This window comes from Musca autumnalis, unplaced genomic scaffold, assembly GCF_047663935.1.
Source record: "Musca autumnalis isolate F117 unplaced genomic scaffold, ASM4766393v1 scaffold_2, whole genome shotgun sequence".
In the NCBI taxonomy this organism is placed as follows: Eukaryota; Metazoa; Arthropoda; class Insecta; order Diptera; family Muscidae; genus Musca; species Musca autumnalis.
The window spans coordinates 250,935,383-250,962,917 of record NW_027411755.1 but is presented as its reverse complement, the minus strand read 5'-3'; the positions used below and the strand labels follow the sequence as shown (position 1 = coordinate 250,962,917).

At 33.9% G+C, this 27,535-nt stretch overlaps 1 pseudogene; it reads right to left on the bottom strand.

The window, feature by feature from the left end:
- The window catches only part of LOC141392565 (kinesin-like protein GA13060), a 79,464-nt pseudogene that overhangs the window by 25,491 nt on the left and 26,438 nt on the right, over window positions 1–27,535 (bottom strand).

Below are 27,535 nucleotides of genomic sequence, written 5' to 3'. Positions count from 1 at the left end.
AGGATGTTTTGAGTAGTAATTGATGAGGCGTCCTGACGCGGTAGGCTTTTGATACCAATCTAATAGCAAAGAGTTACCTTGCCTATGTATCATTGAGTCAAGGTACGGCAAGTTATTGTTAATTTCACATTCCATTGTGAACTTTAGTTGCGTATTGTACGCGTTTAATGCTTTAAGTGTATTGTCTATTTCGTCGTTTTTTATAATGCAAAATATGTCGTCGACGTATTTCGTCAATAGTCGTGGTTTCACAGTCAATTTTCCAATTGTTTCATCGAGTAAGTTCTCCATGACTATGTCGGCTATCACCGGCGAAATCGGTGAACCCATCGGCATCCCCTTTCTTTGTTCATATACTTTATCCTTATACAAAAAATATCGTGCGTCTTTGATGCACATAGTCAAAATGTCGATGAATAGATTCAAAGGAATGTTGGTATGTTCCTTGATTATATCCCATTTTTCTTTTATAGTGTTGATGGCTAAGTTCACAGGCACACTTGGAAAGAGAGATATGACGTCGAACGATATGAGCATTTCTTCTTTGCCTATGCGTTGATTATTGATCCTGGTTTTGAATTCTATTGCGTCTCTTATGTTGTACTTGGAGTCTTTTGTAAGAACTTTAAGTATTGAAGCTATGTATTTCGACAGTTCATATGTCGGTGAGTTCGTGAAAGAACATATTGGTCGCAAGGGGATTCCTTCTTTATGGATCTTTGGAAGTCCATAGATTTTGGGTGGCACTGAAGTCTTGTTTAATAGCTTGTTTTTTTCAAAGTCGGTTATTATTTTCAAATTGAATAATTGCATTATTAACTTATTGCATTTATCTTGAAGTCTTGTTGTTGGATCTTTGTTAATTCGTCTGTATGTGCATAAATCCGAAAGTATTGCATTCATTTTCGCTTCATATTCACTCTTTAGCATAGCTACTGTCTTACTACCCTTGTCTGAGTTCAGAATTAGAATATGTTTATTTTCCCTCAGGTATTTCGTTGTCTGTCCCACTGTGTCTATGGTGTAGCGATCTCTTTTGTCCAATTTTGTTTTTCTCATGTGATCATTTATCAATGTAACTAAATGTATTCGCGCGTTCTCTTGTCGCTCTCTGTTTTCTAGTGTTTGTATACACTCTTCTCCCTCTGCGATAATGTTAAATAATGGAAAAGTTGTTTTAGTTGTTGGGAGACCGAACTTTGGTCCGAGAGAGAGTAACCATTCTACGTTAGTCGGAATGTCTGTGTTTGTTGTATTAACAAACCACTCTTTATTATGTTGTATATTGAGTTCAGATTGTTGTTTTTGTTTCAGTGTGTTCAATTTATTGATGTGTGTCTCTTTTTGTTTTTTGTTCTCTGTTTGTAAAATTATATTCTCACTCTCAATGAGTGATGTCAGATCTTCGGCATCTAAGAGATTCTTGAGTTTCTCTTTCGTGTTTTCTAACCTCTCTTTTATCTTATTAGACTGTTTGTGTTTTTCTTGTATTAGTAGCTTTAGTATTTTTATGTTGAAATTGTATATGAGTGTGTCTAATGGAGTCCTTATGTTTGTTGGTATAATGTTGTTGAGTTTGAATATGTTGCGTGTATTCTTTGTAGTGTTAGTAATAAAGTTTGGTATAGTACCTGATTGCTTACATTTTATGAGAAATGTTGTCGCTGTTAGAAATGCTACATATCATAAATATTCCTGCAGAAAAGCGCATCAATTACAAAACGGACACCGAACACTGTGCGCAGATATACAGAAGCATAATTGAAAAACATCAAAAAGTTAGTTAGTTGAATTCTGAACTCGAACAAGATCGAGACGTGGAATGTAGTGCAAGAAAGAAAACAACAAATGTAATTATTCTACAGTGTACAAATATTTTGCTAAATATTTATATATTTGTATCTTTGTTTTTCTTTTAAAGTCAAAACGCCCTGATGATGACCATAGATTATGGTCGAAATATTGGCAAAATAATAAAAAATCTTAAAAATAAAAACAAAATTTTAGTTTTTATTTCTCTCTGACCTCGAGCCAAAAAAGTAAGAAAAAGATAATAAAAGTCCAAAGGTCAACAATAATTATTACAAGAATCATAACACGGAAGGCACGTCGAGTAAAAATAAAACAAACAACATGCATCTATATAAACATATAAAGCAAAAGTATAACAAGGATACACAAAACATCATCAAGGATTATACAAAATGTAACAGGCAATCAGCACGCCTAAAGTCAGCGACAACATTTCTCATAAAATGTAAGCAATCAGGTACTATACCAAACTTTATTACTAACACTACAAAGAATACACGCAACATATTCAAACTCAACAACATTATACCAACAAACATAAGGACTCCATTAGACACACTCATATACAATTTCAACATAAAAATACTAAAGCTACTAATACAAGAAAAACACAAACAGTCTAATAAGATAAAAGAGAGGTTAGAAAACACGAAAGAGAAACTCAAGAATCTCTTAGATGCCGAAGATCTGACATCACTCATTGAGAGTGAGAATATAATTTTACAAACAGAGAACAAAAAACAAAAAGAGACACACATCAATAAATTGAACACACTGAAACAAAAACAACAATCTGAACTCAATATACAACATAATAAAGAGTGGTTTGTTAATACAACAAACACAGACATTCCGACTAACGTAGAATGGTTACTCTCTCTCGGACCAAAGTTCGGTCTCCCAACAACTAAAACAACTTTTCCATTATTTAACATTATCGCAGAGGGAGAAGAGTGTATACAAACACTAGAAAACAGAGAGCGACAAGAGAACGCGCGAATAAATTTAGTAACATTGATAAATGATCACATGAGAAAAACAAAATTGGACAAAAGAGATCGCTACACCATAGACACAGTGGGACAGATAACGAAATACCTGAGGGAAAATAAACATATTCTAATTCTGAACTCAGACAAGGGTAGTAAGACAGTAGCTATGCTAAAGAGTGAATATGAAGCGAAAATGAATGCAATACTTTCGGATTTATGCACATACAGACGAATTAACAAAGATCCAACAACAAGACTTCAAGATAAATGCAATAAGTTAATAATGCAATTATTCAATTTGAAAATAATAACCGACTTTGAAAAAAACAAGCTATTAAACAAGACTTCAGTGCCACCCAAAATCTATGGACTTCCAAAGATCCATAAAGAAGGAATCCCCTTGCGACCAATATGTTCTTTCACGAACTCACCGACATATGAACTGTCGAAATACATAGCTTCAATACTTAAAGTTCTTACAAAAGACTCCAAGTACAACATAAGAGACGCAATAGAATTCAAAACCAGGATCAATAATCAACGCATAGGCAAAGAAGAAATGCTCATATCGTTCGACGTCATATCTCTCTTTCCAAGTGTGCCTGTGAACTTAGCCATCAACACTATAAAAGAAAAATGGGATATAATCAAGGAACATACCAACATTCCTTTGAATCTATTCATCGACATTTTGACTATGTGCATCAAAGACGCACGATATTTTTTGTATAAGGATAAAGTATATGAACAAAGAAAGGGGATGCCGATGGGTTCACCGATTTCGCCGGTGATAGCCGACATAGTCATGGAGAACTTACTCGATGAAACAATTGGAAAATTGACTGTGAAACCACGACTATTGACGAAATATGTCGACGACATATTTTGCATTATAAAAAACGACGAAATAGACAATACACTTAAAGCATTAAACGCGTACAATACGCAACTAAAGTTCACAATGGAATGTGAAATTAACAATAACTTGCCGTACCTTGACTCAATGATACATAGGCAAGGTAACTCTTTGCTATTAGATTGGTATCAAAAGCCTACCGCGTCAGGACGCCTCATCAATTACTACTCAAAACATCCTCGTCGCATCAAAATCAATACCGCAACAAATTTTATTCGGCGAGTCTTTCAAATCAGCGACAAAAAGTTCCATTCAAAAAACAAAAATGACGTCAGAAGAATCCTGAAGATGAACGATTTCCCCATCAAAACAATAAATCAACTGCTGAAACATGCAACGTCTAGCAAAATTCAGAATACAGAACCAAAACAAGAAAAAATATATAAAAGGTCCACATACGTCCCTGGCTTTTCTGAACGTTTTTCTAAATCAAACCTTTACAATTCGGACCAATATCAACTAGCTTTAAAGAACTATAACACCAATAATAATTTCTTCAGCCGGACAAAATCGAAAATTCCTCGTGACGACAAATCAAATGTTGTTTATAAAATCAGCTGTAATGGTGACGAGTCCAACATATGCCACAAGGCATATGTTGGTAATACAAAAAGCAAACTAAAGACTAGGCTAAGTGGCCATAAATCCGACCAGAGAGCCAAAAATAAACCTATGGAACAAAAAACTGCTTTAGCAGCTCACTGTTCCTTAACTGGACACACGCCCAACTTTAAAGAAGTTCAAATCCTAACGCAGGAAAATAATTATAAGCGGAGATATATGTTAGAAATGCTACATATCATAAATATTCCTGCAGAAAAGCGCATCAATTACAAAACGGACACCGAACACTGTGCGCAGATATACAGAAGCATAATTGAAAAACATCAAAAAGTTAGTTAGTTGAATTCTGAACTCGAACAAGATCGAGACGTGGAATGTAGTGCAAGAAAGAAAACAACAAATGTAATTATTCTACAGTGTACAAATATTTTTGCTAAATATTTATATATTTGTATCTTTGTTTTTCTTTTAAAGTCAAAACGCCCTGATGATGACCATAGATTATGGTCGAAATATTGGCAAAATAATAAAAAATCTTAAAAATAAAAACAAAATTTTAGTTTTTATTTCTCTCTGACCTCGAGCCAAAAAAGTAAGAAAAAGATAATAAAAGTCCAAAGGTCAACAATAATTATTACAAGAGTAGGTTAAATTATTGCTCTCTTCCAGAATCAGCAATTTGACATTTTTACAATTTTTTCGCCATATAATTTTTTTTTCAAACAAATCAAAAATAATTGATAGTAAACAGAGCATTTTTTGTTTTTGGGATTCAGGAATTTTTTTAGATAATGAATAAACAAATATAAATGCGCTAACTTTAGTGACCGCAATTTCTGCGTCATCCAAAAGTGTGCATGCCTCAGCATTCTGTTTTAACGTCGATCCAATGGCATATCGTATTTCAATACAACAACAGAACAATAATACTTAAATCCACAAAACTAATAACATAAATTCATATAATATTCTGCAAATGTTCGTAATGATATGTTCGTCCTAAACAAATGCAGAAAACAAAAAAATAAAAATGTTAAGACTCTTTTAATACGAATATTTTAACATGGAAACCTAGGAGAAAGGTTTATTTCCACAACAACGGAAACAACAACAAAAAAATATTGAAAACCCACAAAAATACCCCAGAAATTCATATTTGAATACATTGTCCGGCTACTAAGGATCCGCAAAATAATTTCAATGGCTTTGGCACGAAATGTTTTGTGTTTTGAATGTCAATTCCCAGAAAAAATTCAATTTATTTCCTTCCAGAAAGGAAGTGGAACATGTCAAAAAAATGTTTAGTCCACTCTTGCCTCACACAAAAGAGAATAAGTTGTAAATCCTGAAGATATTAAAAAGCATACAAAACAAAAAACGAAAAGGGAAAACTAGATATACCTTAAAGGTCTTAATTTAACATTTACAAGAAAATAAAATAAATGAAGTAAGATTGATGAGGATGAGAGGGCTAGATTAAGGAATGTTTTGCAAAAATAAAGCGCAAAAAAGGACTTTCGTTCACCTAGAGGCCACAACAAACAATTCCAATGGGACACATATTCACATTTTTTCGCTAAGTAAATACGGCTGCGGTGTTTGAAAATAATTATTTTGCCTTTTTTCCTAACAATATTAGGTGACACTATCTGAATATGAAATGTTTAATTAAGAGATTAAATAATAGTCTTACACATCTTTCCCCAGATAGAAGAAATATCTCAAAGAGACCTGCAAATATTGGCTAGAAAAAATAATGGTAACTTTTAAAACAAAGGCAGTTTTATTTCGTCTCTCCCCACAAATCATGTTTCATATTAATTTGTTAAAATATTATCAATTTTTTTTCGTTATACCTGTGCTTTAAAAAATCCCAATGAGGCCATTTCCCACAATGCAAAATAACAAAAACTTAGTTTAATGTCTACAAATCCCAAATCCTTGACAGTTGCTTAATAATGACAAAGAAAAAACTAAAATCTTAATTATACTAAAAGGTGGAGAAGGAAGGCAACAAAACAAAATTTTGTCGAGGAGGGATAACACAATTCCTAACAAACCTTGTATGTATATCACCTGCTGTTGTAAATACGTTAATTAAGAACGCCACAAAAGGGACAAACAATGTCAAGATGAATACACATCCGACACATGGTTATGAAAAGAAAGGTGACATTGAAGTATGCTGGACAGTGGTACAAAAAATTATAAACAAGATGGGAGATTGGGTTTCCATTGGAGCTAACCATTCATTGCTGTAACGTGAATTTTTTAAATAATATTTTGTCAACCAATATTAGGCCACAAAGCGTAGATTTGTTAAAGAATATTATTTCAACCAACGTTAGACCACAAAACGTGGTTTTTCAAAGAATATTTTTCAAAATACATTTTGTCAAAAACGTGGATTTTAAGCAACATTGGACCATAAAACGAGTATTTTTTAAAGAATAAGTTTTTACCAAAAGTAGACATTAAAAAAATAACCTAAATTGGATCACATATCGTGGATTTTTTCAAGAATATTTTTTAACCAACATTAGGTCACAAATCTTGGATTTTTTAAGGCTATTTTTTAACCAACATTAGGCCACAAAATGTGGATATTTTTAAGAATATATTTTAAACCAACATTAGGTCACAAAACTAGGTTTTTTTAGGTCACTAAATGTGTTTTTTTAAGAATATTTTTTCAACTAACATTGGGCCACAGAACTGGGATTTTTTAAAGAATATTTTGTTCAAACAACATTAGGCCACAAAAGGTGATTTTTTTAAGAATATTTTTTCAACCAATATTAGGCCACAAAAGGGAGATTTTTGGAGAATTTGTTTTTAATTTCAACACACTTCTTAGTTTTATTTTACTTTATTTAATTTCGCTCCCTGCCCGAGTTGAACACACGAACCCTCTGATTTCTAGTCAAACACTCAACACACTGTGCCATGCACGCTAACATTAAGGGTTGCTTAAGAACTTAAATGCGCAGTGCACATGTGCACCACGAAATGTTATTTTTTAATTAACAAAAAGGTTTTGTTTCTGTCAAAAATTCGCGTGGCGACGGTGAGCGTTGAACACACAACCCTAGGATTTATAGTCGGACACACAAACACTGTGCCACCGTCGTCATTACTTAGTGAGAAGTAAAGTAAGTAGGTTTACCTTGTAAATTTTTTAAGAAGTAACCCATTACTTTTCAGATTACTTGTAATGCGAAAAGAAGCTTGTTCACATTACTTTGTAAAAAGTTACGTAATGACTACCGGATCCAAATTTTTGGTGGGTAGGCCACAAAACATGGATTTTTTAAGAATATTTGTTCAACCAACATTAGGCCACAAAACGAAATTTTTTAAAGAATATTTGTTAACCAACATTAGACCACAAAATTTGGGGTTTTTAAGAATATTTTTTAAGCAAACATTACTTATTTATTTACTTAGCTGGCCCATTACAGAACATTTGTTCCATAGACCGAACTAAGAAAAGATCTCCAATTCTCTCTGTTTTTCGCTTCGCTTTCAGGAATACCGCGCCTTTTCATTTCTTCATCCATTTGTATGCTCCATCGAAGCTTAGGCCTGCCGATTCTGCGTGAACCGCCATGTGGCATGTGTTCATACGCCTTTTTAGCGGTTTCATCATCGCTCATTCTTATGATATGGCCTATTCATATTCATGTCTTTGTACAGCTAAAAGAGTTCGTGGTTCATACGACGTCGATATTCACCGTCAACGCAAATCGGCACGTAGATCTTTCGAAGAATTTTCGTCTCAAACACACCAATTACTGCCTTATCTGCACGCGCAAGTACCCATGCTTAGGAGCCATACATTAGCACGGGTAGTATCAGCGTTTTGTATAGTGTTATTTTTGTTTGACGAGATGTGGCTTTGTTTTTAAATTGCTTATACTTAAACCGTAGTTGCATCTGTGGGCCAATACAATTCTTCTTCTTATTTCACAACTGATGTTGTTTGTTGTGTTTATGGCAGTGCCGAGGTAGACGAATTCTTTAACTACCTCAAAATTATAGGTACCAACTTCCACAGATAGTCCGAGTTCTATGGACGATTTGCATGTCGACACCATAAATTTGGTATTTTCGCCGTTTACCGCCACACCCACTTTCGCAGATTCTGCTTCGACCTTCCTAAAGGTATCAGTTACATCCTTTACTGATCGTCCCATGATGTCTATGTCATCAGCATAAGCAAGTAACATGTGGCTATTTTTGTAAATTGTTCCATTTCTTTTTACATTTGCATCTCGTATTACCTTTTCCAGCAAACTGTTGAAAAGCTGTCTCCTTGTCTGAAACCTCTTTTGGTACTGAACTGTTCGGATAGGTTCTTTCCAATTTTAACTGAGGACCTAGTATCAGTTAAAGTCATCTTACAAAGCCGGATGAGCTTTGCGGGGATACCAAATTCAGACATTGCATGAAATACCTTCGATCGGAGGGGACTGTCGAATGCTGCTTTATAATCGACAAAAAAGTGATATGTGTCGATCTGCATCTCTTGGGTCTTCTCCAGGATTTGCCGCAGGGTAAATATCTGGTCAATGGTGGACTTGCCAGGTCTAAAGCCACATTGGTATGGTCCAATTATTTCGTTGACCATTGGCTTTAGTCGTTCGCACAATATCCCTGACACTATCTTATAGGCAATAGGGAGAAGACTTGTGCCCCTTTAGTTAGAGCATACAGTTTTATCTCCTTTCTTGTGGACGGGGCACAGCATACTCAGGTTCCAATCGTTGGGTGCTTGTTCTTCCTGCCAGATGGAGCTAACTAGCTGATGCATACACCTTATCAGCGTGTCGCCTCCGGTTTTGTACAGCTCGGCTGGTAAGCCATCGGCTCCTGCTGCTTTATTATTCTTCAGCCCGTTGATTGCTGTTTTTACCTCATCTTGGCCGGGCGGTATACATTATATACCATCTTCTGGGATTGGATCTGTGGAGAAATGTTCCTTCCATATCCTGAGCACGCTATCTGTATCTGTTACAGATTACCTTGCTGGTCTTTACAGGAGGATGTGCCTGTACCAAAGCCATCTGTTTGATGTTTCACTCTTTGGTACAATTTTCGGACTTCATTCTGGCCCCTGTACGTCTCGAATTTTTCACACTCCCGCTTTTCTATTTCTCTCTTTTTCTTGCGGAAAAGACGTTTCTCTTCTGTCCTTTTCTCCCGATATCTCTCTTGTGTGCTACGCGTTGCTACTGATTGTAAAGTAGCTATTTATGCCGCATTTTTCTCTTCGGTGGTAGCACGACACTCCTGGTCATACCATGAATTCCTTTGTGGAGGTCTCTAGTATCCAAGTATGGATTTTGCGGCTGTTTGCATGGAGTAGGCAATATTATGCCAACACAATGCACTATAGGTCAAACGGGCCATTTTATTGGCCAAAAGTCTTAAAGTTAAAACAAATATTCGGTTTAAGTTAATATAGCGTTTTTAGATTCAGGGAGAAAAATGGAACAACGTGGGCCAAAAAATTAACCCTTTATGAACCAAATACACAACTGGTACCTTAACTCTTTGGGGACGAAAACTAGAAGGTCTATTATTTGTCTACAGAATTGAAGGCATCGACGTCCGATAAGTTCAGAAGCTTTTTTGTTGTGTTTCGTTTTAGTTTTAATGTGAATATGTCTTAAAATGATTACCTTGAAAATTCCACAATATGATGTGACATTTTTTTACTATAACTGTATATATTTATAAAAGATTTGTAAATAATTTGACTTTAGAACACAGCAGAATGCTGTAGACTCCAATTTGGCTAACATTATTTGGTAAGAGGTTTAACCCTGACTTCAAAAAAATCAATAATATGGAAAATATGGTAAACTAAAAAAGTTGTATAATTCTTGTCGAGCAAATTTACGCAAAATCACATAAAATTTTCTGCATTCGGTACGAGTTAATGAACCAATTTCAATTTTCACTTTCATTGCCGAACGTTGCCGAGACTTTAAAAGCGTACATAACCTCAAAATGTTTTACTTTCTTCGAAAATTCTAAGTTAACACCCATTTAATAACTATTTATACACAGAAATGTTGATAGGAGGGCATTTTTAATAAATAGATATCGAAAACTTTATAATCAAATCGTTACTTATGCTAATATTGTGATTTTGTTTCACCCTGAACGTATACAAGTAAACATATTTCGTTAACATGTTTTTAAAGATATTCGGATAATACATATTTGGCAGCCTGCCATGTAACGGTATAATTTCTCATACAAAAACAAAATTTATTTTTATTATATTTGAAGTGTTTCTTACAAGAAAGTAAAACAAAATAAGTGAAAATACAAAGTGCGAAATCTGACTTTTGGCCAGTAAAATGGGCTGTTTGACCTATAGTGCAATGGGAAAAGGAGTGCATTAAGCAATTGGGCTAGTTGAGTGGAATATGCTGTGGCTATCTGTTGTGTTTGCAGCCTATCGATGTCCATCTTCCGCGTTGTGTCTGTCGGTGCTTTATTTGCAAGGTTTAGACGGGTACGTACCTTTGCAGCAACAAGGTAGTGGTCCGAATCAATGTTTGCGCCTCGGAACGATCGTACATCCAACACGCTCGATGATTGTCTTCCATCTTTCACAACAAGATCAATTTGATTACTTGTTCTTTGATCTGGAGACAGCCAGATGCCCTTATGATGTTTTTTGTAGCTGCAAAGTCTATCAGCCTCATACCATTGTCAGATGTTTCACTGTTGAGACTGAAATTCCCGACTGTTGGGCCAAAGATATTTACCTTTCCAATTTTGGCATTAAAACCGCCTAGTATAATTTTAATGTCATGGGCAGGGCAACGGACATAAGTTTCTTCTAAGCGCTCGTAAAATATATCTTTGGTCTGTTCGTCCTTTTCTTCAGTGGGAGCATGAGCGCAAATAAAGCTGATGTTGAAGAATTTAGCTTTTATTCGAATTGTAGCAAGTCTTTCATTCACTGGGGTGAAGTTGGATACCAGATGTTTTAGTCTCCGACTAACTACAAATCCGCAACCAAACTCATGCTTTACGTCATGGCAGCTATAATACAGTGCGTCACCTTTAGGCAGTAATATCGGCACCTGTATGGCAGTAATATCGGCCTTGTACTTTTCAAGTACGTCTGCCAATGCGAAGACTGCACCTTCTCTATAAAGAGTGCGAACATTCCAGGTGCAGATTCGCAGATCATGGTCCTTAAAACGTTTGGGGGGTTCGTCAACTTTAGAGGGGTTTGTTTTTCTTTTCTTTCGTTTTTTTTATAGTAGGCTGTTTTTTCTAGGGGAGGGTTACTAACCCGACGCCCAAACCCAAGTTTTTAACGTTCTTATGGGTGAACGCGCGGCAAATGTTAGCTCACTACCTTTATCGGGTGTTAAAAGCAGTTCCCCAGGCGATCCACGGGGAGGTCAGTGTCCACGTGAGATGAAAGAGGGACCACGATAAATCCTGGGCTTTGCCATGTTAAAACCGGTCAGGACCGTTCCTTGGAATCTTCCATCCCCTACGTCATCCTCGTGGTTTTTTTAAGAATATTTTTTCAATTTTTTCATTAGGGCACAAAGCCTGGATTTTTTAAGAATATTTTTTCAACCAAATAAGAATATTTTAGGCCACAAAATGTACATTTTTTCAACCAACATTATGTCACAAAACGTGGATATTTTTATGAATATTTGTTCAACCAACACTAGGCCACAAAACGGGGATTTTTTAAGAATATTTGTTCAACCAACATTAGGCCACAAACCGGGGATTTTTTAAGAATTTTTTTCAACAAACATTATGTCACAAAACCTGGGTTTTTTTTAAGAATATTTGTTCAACCAACAGTTTTTTTAAGAATATTTTTAACCAACATTTGGCCATAAAATGTGGGTTTTTAAAGAACATTTTTTCAACCAACATTAGGCCACAAAATGTGGCTTTTTTAAGAATATTTTTTATTTTATAACGGAGATTTTCAAAAATATTTATTCAACTAACATTAGGCCAAAAAAAGTGGATTTAAAAAAAAAATCACAATCACAAATCGTGGGTTTTTTACTTTTTCAACCAACATTTGGCCACAAAACTTGGATTTTTTAAGATTTTTTTCAACCAAAAGAATGGGAATATTTTTAAGGATATTTTTACAAGCAATATTAGGCCACAAAACGGTTGTTTTAAGAATATTTGTCAACCAACATTATGCGACAAAACGTAGAAATTTTTATTAAGAATATTTTTTTGTTTTATTGTTTTTTTATGTATATACTCCAATATAAAGCAAATATACATAAAACACTGTCCTTTAGAATAACAACATACACTCTCACACAACTCAGAATATTTATTTTAAGAATAGTTTTCAACGAACATTAGGCCACAAAACTTGGATTTTTTAAGAATATTTTTTGTTTTTATTGTGTTTTTTAATATATATCCTCCAATATAAATAAAATGTATGTACATAAAACACTGTCCTTTAGAATACCAACACACACTCTCACACAACTCCCGATTACATTTTCTTGCGACAACAAGTTAAATATAAACATACCAAACAAAAAATTGCTTATAAAAACAAACATACAAGCAATTTAGACATGCAGGCAAGACAGACATACATATAGAGAGTCCCGTATAGGTTCTCAATGGCAGAGGTGTGAGACTGTCTGTTGTAGCTGGTGAAAAACATAACCGCAATGAGAAACAACTTTAATTCCTTTTTGTGTGAGAAATACTAACACAAATAAACAAAAATTTTCCAACAAATTTACACATATACGACAAGGACTGCGCGAACCCAAACATTGGCGTGGAACCCATACATTGTTAATATTATTTATGTGTATGGCTTTAACAAAAAACATACACAGAGATATGAAAAGTGTTACAATTTTCCAGGCTTATAAAGAAACAATTGCAAAACGAGGCGCTTTTCTTTGTGTATTGGTAAAGTAGTCACCTTTATGGTTTGAATGTATGCGTTCTTGTTTTTGTTCATGTTTATTTTCAGAGACAAAACAAGTATATTGTAATAACAAACATTGTATTCATAAGTCCGTGCGGAGTTTTTTTTCCTTCTTCTTTTCTCCCATCGGACGCCTCCCCAGGTGGTGGATAGGGGAACGCTCATCAGATATGACGGGTACCGCAAAAATAAAATATGCGGGGTGAACCAAAAAAAAAAAAGGAAAAAAGCAGCGTCTGATCGAGATTCGGCGGCAGCAAGCAGCGTCTGTACTCCAGTGGAGCGGTTGAAATATAGAAGGAAACTATAGACCCATCAGAAGGCAAGGGGAAACCACTGATGTATAATCCCTTGAAAATCGTACAAAACATGAACAATACAACGCAAAACAAACGGCCCTCAGTCTCCGGCAATCAGAGGGTGCTAAGAATCCCCGGAGGTAGAACTAAACAAAAACTTGTAATTGGAACTTGGAATGTGAGAAGTCTTTACGAAAGTGGAAAACTTCATAACACAATAAGCGAGATGAACCGACTCCAAATTGATATCTTAGGTGTCAGCGAAACATGGTGAACGGAATGCGGTGATTTCAGATCAGAAAATATGACGGTCTATCATTCAGGAAACCAGGAGGGTGCTCACAGAAGAGGAGCATATATTATTGTTAAAAATCATATAGCGGCCTGTGTCACGGGATTCGTTCCAAAGTCAGACAGGACAATGTTGTTAAAAATAAACGGAAAACCGCTAAATTTTAATATCATACAAGTCTATGCTCCCACTGGAGATGCAAATTTGAATGAAGTCGAAGAATTTTATAATGATATTGCGCAGTTACTAAAGATGACAAAAAAACACGATATAACAATAATACAAGGCGACTTTAATGCCAAAGTCGGAAACCAAGAAGTTGAAAATATTACGGGAAAATATGGCCTAGGCGAACGAAATGATAGAGGAGACTAGTGCAATTTTGTCAGGAATATTGTATGAAAGTGACTAATACGTGTTTTCCCCTACATCCCAGACGGTTATACACCTGGAAATCCCCACAGGACAATGAAAACCAAATTGTGAGAAACCAAATAGACTACATAATAATAAATAAAAGATATTTCTCCAGTGTTACAAAATGTTCGACCTACCCAGGAGCAGATTTGCCATCGGATCACAACTTACTCGTGGCAAATATACGAATTAAGCTCGCATCAAATCGGACAAAACAGCCCCAAAATAAAATGAATATTGAAAAACTTAAAGACTCGGCAACTAAACATGAGCTGCAAAACAATATAAATGGACAACTACAACAGTTGAGTGAAGCAAATATGCACGAATTGTGGAACAAGGTGAAAGATGTTATAAACACTGTGGGAAAGCGAACATCATCAAGAACAGAAGAATGGATTACCGACGAGATTCGAGAACTATGGAATGAGCGAAGCAAGTACAGAAATAAAAACTATGAAAAATACTGCGAGATAAATAAGGAGATACGATCTGCGACCCGAACAGCCAAAAATGCGAATTTGAATGCCAAATGCCAGGAAATTGAATTTCTACAAAGTATACACGATGATTTTAACCTCCACAAGTAGCTAAAGGAAGCCGCCGGAGTATATGGAAAGAAAATAACCAATCCAGTTCTAATTAACAAAAACAATGAAGCTGTATTTGACTTGGAGGGAAGGAAGCAGATATGGGAGGAATATATTACCAATCTTTTTACTGATAGCGAACGATCATCTTATGAGGATGTTTCGGAAATTCCAAGAAGAGGGGCGCCTATAACGCAGAGCGAAGTAGAACGCGCTATAAAATCATTGAAAGACAGAAAGGCTACAGGACCGGACGAAATCCCATCAGAATTACTGAAACTTATTGATTCCAGCAATATACACCTACTAGTCAACCTTTTTAATTACATATACAACACTGGAAACTATCCACAAGAATGGCTAAAATCAACCTTCATCGCAATACCCAAGAAAAATAATGCAAAACAATGCAGTGACTTCAGACTCACTAGCTTAATGAGTCATGCCTTGAAGATATTTCTAAAGATTATTCATAGTAGAATATACAAAATATCTGAAGCACACATGGGAAATACCCAATTTGGGTTTAAAGAAGGAATGGGTACAAGAGAAGCACTATACTGCATCCAAATTATAACACAAAAATGTAGGGATGCCCAGATGGATGTATTCATGTGTTTTATTGACTACGAAAAAGCATTCGATACCGTCAAACACGATAAATTAATGGAAATATTACATGATATAGGAATGCAAGACAATGAACTTATGTGCATAAAAAGTCTCTATTGGAATCAGTCGGCAAGAATTGAAGTAAGTGGAGAACCAACAAAATAAATTGGCATCTCAAGGGGTGTTAGACAGGGCTGTCTTCTATCTCCCTTATTGTTTAATGTATATTCAGAGAAAATATTCCAAGAAACGCTAGAAGGAGAAAACGTCGGAATAAAAATTCATGGGAAAATAATTAATAACATAAGGTATGCGGACGATGCCACGTTACTGGCTGGAAATATATCCGGTCTCCAGAAACTTGTAGAGAAACTTGCACGTGTAAGTGAGAAATATGGCCTTAAAATAAACATGAAGAAGACGAAATATATGGTCATAAGCAGAAAAAATCCCCATGCAGGTGTGACCTTAAAAGTACAAGGTACAGAAATACAAAGAGTGCGATCTTTTAAATATCTAGGGATACTAATAAACGACCTCGAAAGAGATTAAAAGTCGTATAGAGATGGCGCGAGATGCTTTTTGTAAATACAACAAACTTATGAAAAGCCATGGCATAAACGTAACAACGAAAGTACGTTTTATAAAATGCTATGTTTGGTCGGTGCTGCTATATGGAACAGAAGTTTGGACGCTCAAATCCTCTGATGAAAGAAAATTGGAAGCCTTCGAAATGTGGATTTACCGGCGAGTACTGAAAATACCATGGACTGCGAAAATTTCTAATGACGAAGTACTAAGAAGGATGAATGTAAGCCGGCAGATAATAACAACAATAAAAAGTCGCAAAATAGCATATCTTCGACACGTATTAAGGAACAACAAATACAACATTTTACAAGCAATTTTAAAAGGAAAAATTCATGGAAGGCGTGCTAGAGGAAGAAAAGAAACATCTTGGCTCAAAAACATCATGGACTGGACAGGTTATACCGACGAAACTGATCTGCTGAATGCTGCAAGACACAGAGAGCTGACAACCACTATACTATAACATAAATATAATGCGATAAATATTAAAAAACAAAGTGAATTGTACGATCACTTATATCCGGATAACGGGTGAGTAAATAAAGAAGGAGAAGTATTCATAAGAAAGTTAACCAGACATAAATAAGTGTTAGTCCCAATTTACATTGGGCGAGTTTACTTGCGGCAATTGTCATTTTGTAGGAGAGAGAGGTGAGGCATATGGTAACCCTTTGCCTCTCAGCACCCTCTCTCACCTACAAACTGACAATTGCCGCAAGTAAACTCGCCTAATGTAAATTGGGACTAATACACTCCACGTCAGTAGAATAGAACACCTACATTTTTGTTAATGTTAGCTTATTTATCCCAAAACGAATGAATCTGCGTTTTCAATCTTGTGGGGGTGTAAAGTCGATAATGTTCCATATCAAACACAGAAAAAATTATGTTTCTAGTTCTTCGCGAAATGATTTTCTGATCATTTTTCCGATAGTACTATGAAAAATAGGCATTTATTTTTGGTCATCAGGATAGAACAGTCACTTTATTTTCGCGAATTTTTGAGATATTAAAGCCGAACTTTCTTTCAGTCGATAAAGCAAGGCTCTCTAATCATTTTTCACCAAAGAAAACCTATAAATTATTCCGCGGACACCAAAATAACAGCGTTAAAGGGTTTAAATTGACAGATATTGGAAACATCTCGGAATATCAATAGGAGTCGCGCAATTATGTCATATTTCTTCACAATAAGATAGAATATGACACAGACAACCTCGACGGATACAATCGAGTGCTTCGGATGCTGATAACATGGAATATTTTCAAAATATTTATGAAAAAGGTCAAAATTTCTTAAAAAACCATGATGATTTGTTCAATAAAATGGATTTTCCGCGAACAAGTCTGCCGTTCAAAGGTTTGGAAATATGCTCCAGATTTGAAGGAATATAATCTGATACGAAAACAACCGTTATTTTAATACACTGAGCGAAATTTTAGCACCTTATAAAACAACATACGAAACCTAAAACCTCAATTTCCATGACTGTGCTTTCCCGCGAAAACGGGGCTTTTACATTTGCGATTTCAGTTAAAAAAACTACTAATTCGTAAAATCCGGTATGGAGAGCATAAACTGGTCCATTTATATTGGAGCATAACACTGTTAAGAACAGTCGCGGACACCGAAATAAGAACACATATAAAATTCAAAATCCAAAGGGTGTGTTCAATTTGAAAAATGTGCTAAAATTTCCCTCAGTGTATTAAATAGCGGTTATGTTCATATCAGATTATTTTCCTCTAAATCTGGGGCATATTTCCAAACCATTAAATGGCAGACTTGTTCGCGGAAAATCCATTTTATTGAACAAATCATCATGTTTTTTTAAGAAATTTTGACCTTTTTCATAAATATTTTGAAAATATTCCATCTTATCAGCATCCGATGCACTCGATTGTATCCGTCGAGATTGTCTGTGTCATATTCTATCATATTGTGAAGAAATATGACATAATTGCGCGACTCCTATTGATATTCCGAGATGTTTCCAATATCTGTCAATTTACACCCTTTAACGCTGTTATTTCGGTGTCCGCGGAATAATTTATAGGTTTTCTTTGGTGAAAAATGATTAGAAAGCCTTTTTTATCGACTGAAAGAAAATTCGGCTTTAATATCTCAAAAATTCGCGAAAATAAAGGGACTGTTCTATCCTGATGACCAAAAATAAATGCCTATTTTTCATAGTACTATCGGAAAAATTATCAGAAAATCATTTCGCGAAGAACTAGAAACATAATTTTTTCTGTGTTTGATATGGAACATTATCGACCTTACATCCCCACATGATTGAAAACGCAGATTCATTCGTTTTGGGATAAATAAGCTAACATTAACAAAAATGTAGGTGTTCTATTCTACTGACGTGGAGTGTATAATAAATTCTGCTGTGGAACGGAGAAGTGTACATACATATATAATATTATTTCATGAATGTTGTATTCTATGTTTTACTTCTCTTTTTAACTGACTTGTTATGCGTTTTTAATGTATCAATATATTTTAATCAAATCTGAAAACTACAATACATATAACTGTGTTTGTTTTGACATGGATGGGAATATACAAGTACACCCTGCAAGCAAAAACTATCGCGGAAGTGACTTAGGCGTGTCGCCCAGGGCGATGAAAACAGTCTCGGCGATATTCGCAGAAGTCACCCTGAAGTGACCTCCGTTGTGAAGAAATGAACCACGCCGGCGTGTCGTCTTGGAAGTCACTCCAGCGACACTTCTAGAAGATCATTTCCGCGATAGTTCTAGAAATTAAAAAATTTATTTAAATTTTTTATTTTTTATGTTTATTTATTTTTTTAATTTTTATTTTTATTTATTTTTTTATTTCTCTTATCTTTTAGAGAAATTATTCTTTGCAATTTCCGCCTACAATAATTTTGTCATTTTAAAAATGTGATGTTTTGTTTCCTGACTTGGGAAGCGAACCCGGACCTTCAGAGTGCGAGTATGCTTACCACTGCACCACCGTCTCATATAATCATGAGAAAGAAAATGTTCTATATTTGTTCAAATGTGTTGAATCATTAAATAAATGTTAACAATCACCTTGGAAGTCACTCAGGAGTCACTCCAAAGTGTCGGCATACGCGATAAAACGTAATCACAATAAGGCTATCGAAACTGTTTGTGTAATTCACCAACGATCTTCCTTGTCGTGTCTCTGGAGTTACCTCTTGGGCGAGGGAGTGCGAAACTCACTTCCAATTTCTGGCAGGGTTGTTATAGGAGTATGTTTAAGTTTTCCTCCGCGATTGTGTGAATATTTCCACATCACGTAGAGGCAAACACATATTTTTGTATTTTTTATATTTTTATATTTCTATAATGTTACACTTTTTATTTGTATATATTTTTATTTTACTAGCAAAGTGCCCGCTACTTCGTATACAGAAAGGGAATCACAAACTAATCATAAATACTAAATACTAAATACTAAATACTAAATTCTAAATTCTAAATACTAAATACTAAATACTAAATACTAAATACTAAATACTAAATACTAAATACTAAATACTAAATACTAAATACTAAATACTAAATACTAAATACTAAATACTAAATACTAAATACTAAATACTAAATACTAAATACTAAATACTAAATACTAAATACTAAATACTAAATACTAAATACTAAATACTAAATACTAAATACTAAATACTAAATACTAAATACTAAATACTAAATACTAAATACTAAATACTAAATACTAAATACTAAATACTAAATACTAAATACTAAATACTAAATACTAAATACTAAATACTAAATACTAAATACTAAATACTAAATACTAAATACTAAATACTAAATACTAAATACTAAATACTAAATACTAAATACTAAATACTAAATACTAAATACTAAATACTAAATACTAAATACTAAATACTAAATACTAAATACTAAATACTAAATACTAAATACTAAATACTAAATACTAAATACTAAATACTAAATACTAAATACTAAATACTAAATACTAAATACTAAATACTAAATACTAAATACTAAATACTAAATACTAAATACTAAATACTAAATACTAAATACTAAATACTAAATAATAAAACTCAGAAGTTTGACCTAAGGCATAACTGTCCTTCTGGGTTCATAATATTAACTTCATCGACTTTCATCGGCAAAAAGAATATTTCACCCACCAAGCTTTTATCTTCATATTTAGGCGCAGTGATATTTTTCCTTAAAAACGGTTCAAGAATAAGGGTTTTTTTCTAAGAATGCATTTTTGAGATTTATGTTTTACATTACAGACAAAATTTACACGAAATCTTTTTGCTTTGCTCTCCGGAAAATTTGCAGTTTTCCAGAAAAACCATGGAAATATATTATGGCAATAATCTACAGGAATTCATTTCCAAAAACTAATTTTCTCACAAATATTTGTTTGGTTATGTTACATTTATTTTATTTATTTGCGTAAAAACATAATGACCCTCATGCTGCAACAACACAGTACGATATCTATTTGCCAGCTTCGCCTCACCATGTGCATTGTTATAAACAGCAACAAAAGTAATAACATTTTCCACATTTTTCGGAAGTGAATATTGAAAAGAAAACAAAAAATGCCACAATTAAAGTCCTTGATTTTTATTTGTCTATCACACGGTGCTGACAGATGATAATGTGTTAACAATGCAAATAAAAGCTACAGGCGGAAAAATAAAATAAAAACTCTAGAAATTTGTAATTAAAAATTTTAAGATTTTGGTTAACAAATGAATATTTCATTTCATTTATACGTATTTATTCGATACATTAGAGGTATATTTACATAGAAGGTCCACTAAAGAACATTTTTTGTTCATACGCCGTACTAAAAATTAATTACCAAATGTGCCAGTCTCTTGAAAAGAAAAAATTCCAACAAAAACTCACAATCTTTATTACTATGTATCCCTTTCTCTTCCGTATTTATAAATTCCTGTAATTTTATGTAAATACATTTAATTTAATTGTATTTTTGTTTAAACAAACATTATTACTGATACAAATTCCGATTTAGTGTTGTTTCTCTTCCACAAAAAATACAATTAAAATATTAATAATAACTCGTAATAGTTTGATTGCCAACATCAAGTGGAAAAAATGCGATTATCCCATATGAAAATACACAAACTTTACACAAAATCCGCAAATCTGCAGCTTAAACCACAATTCAACACACAAAGGAAAATTGATATAAATTGTTTGGAATAAAATGAAAAAAGAAACGCAGCAAAAGCAGAATATGTTGCAGTAGTTGCAAAACATTTGTAAGTTTTGCAGAAAAAATTAAACGCCACAAGTGAAAAAATAGGAATTACTTTTAACATAAAAAACAATTATCACAATCCTTCATACCAGTTGAATATAATCGGATTTCCAAGCAAACGAAGAATGCTGTGTGGAGGGAATTAATTCAGCGGATAGATATACAATGGATATACAGACTGACAGAAAGATATTAAAAAAGTTATTGGGGCAAAAGTAATGTATGAGAAAAACTGTTATATGTTAAGGAATGTGGAAAATTGAATACCCACCAAATTTTCACACAATAAATGTTGAAAGTAAATTAAATATTCGTGTTTGTGGGAAATCTTTTCAAGTGTTTCCCAAATTACAAACAAAGATTTTGGTTTTTATTCATTTATTTAAAGAACAACAAGTATTGGAATTATAGTTTATATTTCATATTTTATATATTATATTTAATGTTTTTATACCCTACACCGCTATGTGGAAAGGGTATTATACGTTTGCTTTGGTAAAAATTCATGTAACACCGCGAAATACTCGTCGGAGACCCCCAATGTGGTATACCAATCTTCACATCTCGACGAGATAAAGCGATTTTAAGACGTGTGTCCGTCTGTCCATTATAAATTGTAAACAAACTCCAGGCCGCAATTATGGACCGATCTTTACGAAATTTTGTATGGATGTCGGTTTCATATCAGAATAGATCGCTATTTTAATTGGTGATTATCGTGAAATATTTAGCGGGTGAAATGGACCAAAAACATAATTTTTATCCGATTTTGTAGCTGTTCTATAGGTCGCAATAATAGTCCGATCGCCTCGAAATTTTAAATAAAGTAAGAGAATATGACAAAGAAGAGATGGCGATCAGATAATATTTAGAGGGTTAAATGGACCAGAACTTTTGTGTGAAAATTGTGAAACATTTTAATATACAGCTTATATCTTTGTTCCTGAAAGGCACATTCTTCCCACGTGAGTTATATTTGGAAAACGATCTCTTGACCTTTGCACTGATGTCGATTACGTTGATGTACGTGATCAGATAACAGAGCTACAGCCTAATATATCCAGTTTTTTGTTTGTAGTGTAGTAATTAACACTCTAGAGTTCGCAATTATAGCTCAATAGTCACGAAATTTTGCACGAGGTAAGAGAAGCCTACATATGGAATAATAACTACTGACCTTTCCCCTGATGCAAATATCAATAATGTGTCTGCTAGATAACTGGCCTACTGCCTAATATATAATGGGTTTTGTGTAGAGAACCACAATTTCCTGCCATGCTACAACTTGTCTCTATCGTGACAGAGAAATTTTCAGTTCAGTTGTCAAATTGGATTTTTTTACAAATATTGCAGCATGGGGTCGCTTCACCTCAGGATTTAGGGTAAAGGGGATACAAAGAAAATACGACCAAAGATGTTTCTCATCGAAATATTGGTTTTAGACCCCAAGTATGTTTGGACGAAATTCGCTTCAGACTATTTGGAGTCTATTTAGCCCTGTCCGTTCATCTGTCTCCCTTAATGTCTACCTGCTGGTGGGCACGATAACTCTCGAACGGACCTACCGATTAGAACCAAATTTTATACTTCGTAATATTTTGCCCAAGCTTTATTTAAGTTGGAATGTAGGATATGTCGGTCCACACCTCCCCCAAAAAAGTTAAAAATTGTTTTTGAAAAATTGTGTGAACGATAACTGGCGAAGTGAGGAATCGATTTGCTCCAAACTTTCCATATATTTTATTCCTTCCAGATATAGATCGGGTAAGACTAGATCGGTCCATACCTTAGGGTACCTACCACACAAAATTTGGAAAAAAGAAATTTAAGAGTCCTCTCGAATCCTTTTGAATTTTTTTCAGCAGGTTGTACTTGCGCCGCAAATCCGCAAGATAAATAATAAATAATAAATTTCTACTCTAAACACCCAAAAATAATAATAATCAACACAGCGAAAAATCTAATACGCAGAGTGATGACAATAAGTGATGATGAGTTTCATCACCAAAACGAAAGAAAAATAAGAAATATTTTACGTAACAACAACTTTCCGCAAAATATTATCAATACGCTCATCAGGGATCATAAAAAAGAAAGAAATAATGGTAAAGAGCCCCAAAACAAAGCAGATAGGATATACAAGTCAATGATTTATGTTCCCCATTTTTCGGAGAGAGTGGAAAATTCGAATATATTTGATAGAGAGAAATATGTTATAGCTCACAAATGTAATAATACCTTAAACAAACTCTTCACTAATACCAAAACCAAAATCGACAAAATGGAGAGAAACAATGTTGTATACCAGATACCTTGTGCAGGAAATGAAAAAGAAAAATGTCAAAAACTTTACGTTGGAACAACCAAAAATAAATTAAAAACGCGACTATTAGAGAACGAAACACACAACAACAAACGATATACGATGGAGATGCTTTGCATTCTCAATGTACCAACAACACATCGTATGAATTTTAAAACAGATATTGACAACAGCGCTCTCAGTTATAGAGGCCTAATAAACAAATCCACGAAAATAAACAAAACGCAATACAAAAAAGGAAAGCAGTGCAATATTTACAACAGCTGACGATGGTAGTGATGCTACCTTAGTTTTAAGTAAATATTTTAAGACTATTTCTCGACGTGTTTTTTGCGGTTTTGTAAGTTTTTATTTTTGCTTATTTAAAAATAACTAATGTGCTATTAAACAAGTGTAATTTATGGTATATTTATTGTAGATCTTCCTGAAGATGCAATTCAAAGAATTGCGAAATATCGAACAATAAAAGATAATTGATATATTGACCTCGAGCTTGAAGAAAAAATACTTATTTCAATGATAACTCTCAAGGGGATTTTCTGATTGGTCGAAACTTTACACATCGTATTTTTTCATCCAGTCATGTATCAGGTTGGAATATGGACTATATCGGTTCGTCCTTCGGGTACCTCCCACACAGAATTTGGAAAAGTGCAGTTTGAGGACCCGTATCGGATCTATTTGATTATTATTTTTTTAAGAAGGTTCTTTTCACGGTCCCTATTCTGGCCCCTTTTCCGGGGTAAGTCATACTTCCTGAGATAATAGTCCAGAAGTTCCAAAAACCCCTGTCGGTTCCAACTAAAATTACAAATCCGAAAAAATAATTCTCAAATTTTTCCAAAATGATTTGATTTGGTACAGCCCCATATTACGATACCTAAAGATTCCACGTATATTGAAGCAAACTCGTGTTTCAAAATAAATATATTTTTATACGGCAGACTTATACTATCTTCTTTGTCGTGTAATTGAATATGAATTATTTTGGGATTTATAAATTTGTTTGCATGCAACATTTTTGAATTTCTATTCATTGTTAGTTATTTCTACCGGTATAAAATATATTTTTGATATCACAATATATGCCCACAATGAACTATTTTCGAAATGCCCTGAAAATCACAAAACTGCGTGCATTGTCACGCATCGACGATCGATCGCATTGGACGATCGATCTTCAATAAACTCGCAATTTTCCCAATTATCAAATATAACAAATTGCATGGTATATATATTTATTTATCTTAGGTGTATTCCAAAAATGAACCTGATATTCAAAGACAATTTGAAGATGTAGCAGGAAATGTATTTCAATGTATTGAAATTGACTCAAAAATGTTGTAGAGAATTTTCACTGCTAAAACATTTTCGTTAGTCCCATTATTTAATTTTATAAATAAAATCCGCGGGAAACTAGTGCCCAGGGGAAGTTGTGTAGGGTATCACATTTTCGGCCCTATCCGACTGTAGCCCTCTCTTACTTGTTTATAACAAAAATCCCAGAATATATTTCCAATGGAAATATTTAAGCCTTTAAGTGCCAATGTTGTTTAAAGCCATTTGGAAAGAAGTAGCCTTATTTACCTTTTGCAAAAAAAAAAAAATAAATAAATAAAAAGGAAAAGAAAAAAAGTAACAACCCTTTGGGCCATATATTTCATTCAGCTTTTTCTCCTTTTCTTCTCAGTTAACAATATATGCCATTTATTTACTCATACAATTGGCAACATACACACACTTAAAAATAAAACATCCTTACTTCCAAAAGTTGTCAGGATGGAGGGAGAAGTGAGATGAGGTAATTTAACGCATGGACATTAGGTTTTTGTAAAACATTTCAAGTTTATGTTTGTTCATACGACAACCCACTTCCATCTGCTTGTTCTTTCTAGTCCTTCAACTCCTTGCAATACAATTTAAATAACCATAAAAGAAATACCAACTACAGCTTTATTTTTCGAGACAACATCAAAAATTTTTGAGTTCTTAAAGAAAGAAAATGAGGAATGAAAATCACTGACTTGACCCTTTGTTATGTGTTTTTCTTCGTTTTCTTTTGGTGTTCATAAAATCAACCTGACTGTAAAAACAAAGTTTATTTTACTTTTTCCAAAAGCAATAGACATAAGAACACATAATATGGTCATTCCATTAGAATGATTTAATGAAAAGTTTACAAACTTTCGAATGGAAAACAAACTTTTTGAGAAATATATTCCGTTCGGTGACTTTCAGTTTTCAATACAATTACCTAAAATTTATAATGTATCTAAACGTCAACTTCTTTTGTAAGCTGACAAAATTGGGCAGTAAGCCCTTATAGATAATCTGGGAGTACAGACAAATATTGAAGATGTTCTACCCACAAAGAAATGGCGTTCTAGAGTGTGTCTCATGTACCTGATTTGTTGTTACCTCTTTTGGAGGGAATTTTGGGTTTTTCTTTTCAACACTATTTAAAGAGATATAGAACTATCCACGGCATCCCATTCCATTGGGAAAAAAACACCAAGTACATTACAGGACTTCATAAAGAAAGGAAATCCAGCAAAAAATCCCAAAAAACGTCCTTTAAATTTAATCCTGATTAAAATTTAAAAATATACACCGAAAAAGTGCCATCAAAGCCATCAAAAATTGACATAATACCCGATGTTGTTGTTAATGTAATCATTTTCGGCAGTGCGTCAGTAGATGTCTGGTCGTCGTAGTCTCCCAACCAACAAATTACATCAAATAAGGGATGAATAACAACAAAATAGCATTAAATTGTGGGGCTGCTGTTGTTTTTGGTATTATGGATTGGCATTTCTGTTAATTGAAGTTTATTGCTTGGACAGTTCCTTACCCGCACTCCCTGCAAACAATAACATATCGAAAAATGGTAAACGAACATTGTTTGCGAGGGGGGAAGAAGTATCGGTATTCAATGTTCAATGTTTTTTTTCGATTTTCAATCATGACGATGGTGGGTGAGGTATTGTCAATCAAATCAGATAATGTTGTGGTATTAAACTTGTATTTTATGTTGTTGTTGTCCTTGTGCTTTTCACTGTTACGTTCCCCTTCATCAATTTAATTTTGTTTTCATTACAAAAATCAAAATATTTTTCTTGTCAAATAATGCAATTTTGAAAGTTTAGTATAATTAATTGGAAGTGATTTGCACAATTTTCTGTTTTGGTAGAAACATAAGTCTGGTATAGGAAGAAAGATAACGGAAGGAACAATAACTCGTCTGGGTGTTGAACCCAGGAAAAAAGTGTTGATGTTTTTATGTGTTTTTGGTGTCATGACTTTTTTGCAAAAGTAAAAGTTATATTGTACAATTTTTTTAAAAGTTAACACCAAAGTTTCCTTTGGCTGTTGAGTGAAAGTGAAATTGATTTCAGTTTCGTTTATTTCGGTTTGGCTGTGTGAATTTGCAAAAATCCGTAACACGACTTTTAACTTGCCTGGCACTGTAGACTACCACCAGACAGTATGCCATACTTAGTATGGTATTATTATCATATTAATTTCATCACCGGCAACGAGTAGTTAATTGTAAGTAACGAAAGGGAAAAGAAAAAGATATGGAAAATATTCTTCGTTCTTTATGATAATTAAGCTATAATGAAACAGATATTTCTCAGAATTGCCATTCAAAAATAGAATAATACCATCAAACAAGAATAAGCTAAATTAGAATAATAATACCAGTGAAATAGGCGATCGCCTAAAAATATCCTAAAGAATTTCTGAGAACATTCCAGGGAGAAAAAGGAAGACTTTTGTTAAATCTAAGATGATGATACACGTCTATGGATAGCTTAATAATTTGGGTTTTCTAATAATTA